Source organism: Atractosteus spatula (assembly GCF_055471065.1).
Source record: "Atractosteus spatula isolate fAtrSpa1 chromosome 10 unlocalized genomic scaffold, fAtrSpa1.hap1 SUPER_10_unloc_1, whole genome shotgun sequence".
Classification (NCBI taxonomy): Eukaryota; Metazoa; Chordata; class Actinopteri; order Semionotiformes; family Lepisosteidae; genus Atractosteus; species Atractosteus spatula.
This window is the reverse complement of record NW_028296612.1, coordinates 394981-400980: the sequence shown is the minus strand read 5'-3', so window position 1 is coordinate 400980 and position 6000 is coordinate 394981.

Sequence of the window (6000 nt, the reverse complement as noted above, 5' to 3'; positions counted from 1 at the left end):
GATGTCAAGCTGAGAAAGTATCTTTAAACACTTTGCTTAGTTTCTCGAGAGACTGCCAAAAAGCAGTTGCCTCCTTTTCGTCTGAAGTCAGAAGCACCTGGCAGCTGTGGGATTCGAACCCACGCCCCCGAAGAGACTGGAGCCTTAATCCAGCGCTTTAGACCACTCGGCCACACTACCCACTGTGTGCTGTCTCTTTGTCTCATTACTTGCTCGGAGGAGGTCGGGTGGGTTTTGCTCTTGTCGCCCGACTTAGTGGCGTTATGACCGTGGAACCGACTGCACTTGCTTTTTCTGAGATGCTTCCCCTCTCATGGCGAGATCTCGACTTCTTTAACACCTCTGGATAAAGATCTTCTGTGGAGCAGGTTTCAGACCTCTGCGTACAGCACCCTTGATGTCATTTTATTTTTACAGCAGCTGCATCGGGAAAGTTGTGTCCTTTACGTTTTATTTGAACAACAAAACTACATACAATACAAACAAGAGCACATATAACGTATCAAGAACATCATCAGGGGCGCATGCTATAATACAATTACACTTTATGAAAAACGATTACACAAGGTAAATAAAGATAAGGTCCGCACAGCTTGTTCTTACATTTCGAAAGAGTCCGTAAATACCCCTTTACGTCTATTTTGAACTGTTCAAACGTAGGACTCTTCCCAGACCATTTCACTTTATACCACATTTCTAAACGAGGATGCATCTCCTGTTTTAGAACTATTTTGGGCGGTATGGCTTATACAACACAACCACAGTATTCTAATGGTGGACTGCAGATCTGTGCTATAGTTCAGTCGAATTCGAAGGATCCAGCAATCTACTGGATTTGACTGGGATTCTGAAATGTCTCTTGCAAAAGTATTCGGGTTTGCTTGAACCTTTGATAAAAAAAGTGATCTGATCTGAAACTACCCAGCTTACAATCTCTGAGGTAGTTGTCACTAGTCACTAGTGATGTGCCGTGTGCCTTTACTTTTGTAAAAAACTGGTATCTGGAAAATTAAAGTCGAAACCCAAAACAGTAACATATTTAAGAGTAAATGCCTCCTAATAGCTAGCAAGCGCTCCTAGTTAGTAATGTTGTTTGTGTCCCTGCCTGTCACGCGGGAAACCGGGGTTTGATTACCGACAGGGAGACAGCTAGTTTTTTTATGATCAGATTCCAATCTTTAATGCTGTGTGTGAGAGTTTACGTAACTTTCCTTTTCTCACATTTTCTGACGACTATTCCGAAGGAGCGCCCTGTCAACTCCTAATACTTTTCAAAAATCTGCCTGCATGTTTGATTATCTTTGTTTTATTTAGAACAAGTTCAATATTGATCATAACTAAAGAAAATTATGATCAGAAACAAAAACAAAATGTTAAAGATGCAACTCGATCTTGAATCAGAACTGGGTGACATGGGCTTCTGTTCTGATATGTTGTACGAGAAACAGGAGGGATCTCTTCTCTCCTATGGAGCATGAGCTGAATCAGGAATGAGACATTTCGTGTGTTTGTGCATATGTCAACGCATGACCTACATCGTAAAACTAAAACTAAATTAAAAAGTAACATTAAGTTTTCAGAGACATTCATTTATATACAAACAAGAGACAGACAAAGCAATAATTCTACATTAACTTGTCCTGCACTGATCAGACTAATTGAAATGGTCTGATTCAGAGCCTGTGCAGCTCATGCTAATACAACATTTTCCTTTGATTTCCTTTGAGGGCGGAGTTGTCTTTAAAATCTGGATTAAATAAAAAGGAGTGACGTCAGTGTAAAACAGCTTTCCTTCTTGGGGAACAACGGTTGTGTTCCATATTTCTAATTATTTTGGTTTCAAGATAGCAATTTAGTATGAAACATAAAAGCCAGCTGGATAAAGCTGTTACACATCATTTACAATGGTCTTTCAACTAATAGCCCGTGCAGGGATCAAACCCCAGCTGTTGGTACGAGTTGCGTAAGGCTCTGCAACATGCAGATGAGAACCTAAGCTCTGTATTTGATTGCGGTACAAGACTGGCCGTGGAGAAATGAAGTGAAGAGGGTGTGTTCATTAAAAGGCTCATAGCATCCCTGGATGGTCTCAAACCACCACCCTTTTGGTTAACAACCGAGCCACAAAGACTCATGTACAGCTTAACACTTCTCGGTCTCGGTGTAAGTGATACACTCCGTAAAATTTCTGGAGAATCATTTGTTTTTAAAGGAAAATCGCCAACAGCGGCCGAGATCTATTGGAGTTTTTTCATTCTATACTGCAATTTCTGAAGGGTACCCTGTGAAAATACGAATTTTGACGAGAAGGGATGGACATATAAGGTCAGTAGGCTTGGGGAATTGGACCTTATGGTGAAGGCTGCTGGCTCGGCATCAGCAGAACCTGATCAATATCGGTTGGCTCCGATATACTTTGACAACTTAACTTCTGGATTTAGAGACATTTACCTTAGTGTCGGTATACTAAGATGTTTTGGTAACGAGGAAGGAGGGACAAAGCAAATTGGCAGAATGTGTGCTATTTTGTTGACTACAAGTCCTCACATGCCAGAGGGTCAATATTAAAAAAAAAACGTAACAGTATAATCTCTTGTACTTCACGATTTAATGGTGTCTGTCACATTGTATCTCACACCTCAGTGTCAGAATTGTGAGACGAGTTTGTAATCAGGAGGATGGGCCATAGCAATTCAGCAGAAATTGCATTCACCTTTTCCCAATGCATTCTCACATGCCATTTTCTCAAATGCCATGCTCAGAGGGTCATATTTTTAAAATGGTATCATAAAATGTCCTGAAGTTCAGGATTTTGACAGTCTGTTATATTGTGTCTCACACCTTGATGTCAGAAATATGAGACGATTTTAAAATCAGAAGGGAGGGCCCTAGCAATATAGCAAACATTGCATTTACCATTTGACAATGTCTTCTCTCATGCCATGTTCAGAGGGTCGTATTTAAAAAATGGTACAGTACAATGTCCTGAAGTTCAGGATTTTGATAGTCTTTTCCATTGTCTCTCACACATCTGTGTCAGAATTTTTAGACATTTTTATAACCAGGAGGTAGGTTCGATCACCCTCTGCTCATCCTCAGTTAACCATATAGTCTCATATGCCATGTTCTAAATGTCCCATTTAAAACTGCTATATTAAAATTTCTTGTAAAATGCAAGAGTTTGAGACTTTTTATGATCAGAAGGCAAGGTCGTGGAAAATATGCAGAAAGTGCCAGTGAATTTACGTTTTGCCTTTGTCTTATTTACTCGTGGTATAACATGCCAGTTTGTTTTATTGTGAGTTGTGTTTCTGAAATGTGTTTCATACAAAAATGCAATTTGGACAGTCTCTACTTACATATTCCCCTTTACTGAGGAAATGTACAGTAATACATCCGGATAAGTATTTTTAAAAACGACTGTAGAGAGCCATCTTCAGGCGAAAGACGACATAACATCATAGCAGCAGCATTTAAGATGGAACGAAAAACGCAAAGCAGCAGCTCGCGAATAAGAAGCCAACTTCAGCCTCGTTAGTGCAATAGCATTAGGTGAGGTGGAAAAATATGTCTTGATCTGAATCTTAACATTTTTATAGGAGGTGTTCTAGGACCTCTTGCCTCAGAAAAAAAAAACTGCCAGTACATCACTTATTTCTACTCCATCAATAGCAGCAGTGTTATCAGTACTGAGCCCTAAATGTAGGTCCTATCATCACATAAAAAGTCGAAAGTATCGACTGCATTCAACTGATAAAATGTATCTTCTATGAGAGTTATATCTTTATCCAAAATACATCGGAAACAAATTTGCACGTTTTTTGGGGGGGATCCCAAAGACTGACACTCAAAACTTTTTTTTCCTTCTTTCCAGGAGGGAGGATTATTCAGATGCAAACATTGTCCCAAAATCAATGTACTCTCCATTGATATTCAAATCCTCAAATTCTTCATCTGAACGTCGATATTGAAATATGATATCGTACAAATTGTGGTTTTCTTTTTAAAGCAAATTTTATGCTTTAAATTAAATAAATTGTATTTATTATGAATGTGCCGGAAATTTTTCAGTACTTTAGAGGGTTCTGCCATTTTAGATGTTATGCTGTTCCTGTCTGATTTATCAAATGTGTCATTTAAATCTCCAGTCATTTCTATATCAGTCTGAAGGCCTTGCAGTAAAGATTGCAATTCATCCAAAAATGCCAAGTTTCCCACTGGTGATACATACAAGGAAATGAATGTATATTTCCCCCCCAAATCAACAAATTTAAAATCAAATACCTCCCTCATCTGCAGGTGGAGAGAATAATGTCAGAAGAAATACAGGTTTAAAAGTCAGGAGCATTGATAGTCCTATTTTAAAATGACACTAAAATGCTCACAATATATTAAAAAGCTCTGTAAAATGCAAAAATAATAAAAAAAATATTAAAACAAGGTAAAAAGAAATAATACACAGTTATAAAGCTCAGGGATTATCAATGTGAAGTTACAATGGGTTGATTGTGTTTCATGTGATTTAAAAAATAAAATGTTTGCAAAAAATCCACTTACAATATGCTAAAAATGGCAAGAATACTTAACCTTTTACTACCAGTGACATATTTAGCCAATGTCCGCCTGGAATTTCCTCCCCCTTAAACATTTGTTATATCTCTGCAGCAGAACATAGCAGGAGCCTGGTTCAGGTCTTAAATTGAAGCTAACCCCCTTGGCTTTGAGTGTGAATAGTCAAATTTCTTATATTGCTTAATGTGTTCACTCAGCAGACAAACATATGAAAAAAAAACAAAAAAAACAGCTGGCGAACATTTTTTTTTGGTCTTCAGAGGTCAGATTTTTCAACTATATGCATGTCAAGGGCCTGGGAATGATTTGAAAACCTTGTTCTAGGTGGCTACTAGCTTGGATAAAAAATTGGGACAAATTGATCAATTAGAAAAAATTCTACATCATGTTTTGTGAAGACTGGACCTGGAATGAAATGTCACGCCTATAATAAAAAATCATAAAATATAGAAAATAATAAGAATAAAAACCATTGCAATTGCTATAAAAACCTTAAGACACTGCTAGAGAGCCTTTATCTGCTGTTATGCAATGAAAAAAAACCTCAGAGTTGCCTTCTGGTGTGAAAAAAAGGAGCACTGATAAGAAACTGATAAAAAAAACTGATTGATTATCCCTTCTGAGTCAATGATTGACAGCTAAAAATGCAGCCTGAAGCTTCTAGAGGAAGTCTCACCCCCTAAGGGCTCTGAATGGCTGAAAATACAAAGAATGACAGCGGTTTTTACCAATCAAATCGCCTTATTTCTGGCGCTCGTTCTTCAAACATTTACTACGTCATCAGTAACGTTTACTAGTCTCTAGCTCTTGAGATAAACTAGTCTGGGTTATTTTGGATATATATCATGCTCCAGAATAAGGTAAAAACATGGGATATATATATATATATTTGCTGTTTTTTGCTTTTGCGGTTTTGTTGGTAAAAATGTATGATATTGACATGCTGTGCTTGACGGGTTGCCGTGTGTTTTTATTGGGATTCTGCTAGTTCATTAATTTATTGGTTTATTGCATAATAGTGTCATGTCTGAGGAAACAAACTTTATGGTTTTGTTGTGGTGATATTTGAGAATACGTGCATGTGAGAAAATTTGTGGAGCGGTTTCAAACAAACGTTGTTTATCTCGCGTTTATCTTAAAAATAAAAAGTGTCATCTGGGGAGACAGGAGTGGTCCTCGGTGACCGCGATCCGGGCTAAGTTAACAGGTGTGTAATTTTAAAAAAATAAAACAAGTTAAAAATAAATACTAAATGGGTTTAACATTCAGGAATGTAATTGGTCAGATGCTTACGATAAGTGATGCTGGTGTTTCGTGTGATTTAGCGAATTCAAAAAAATATTAATTTTAAAAACGGCAAGAGCTCGTATGGAAAAAAAAAAACTTCGTAAGTATCTTTGTTACAACAGCCGCGCCAGAACTATTCAG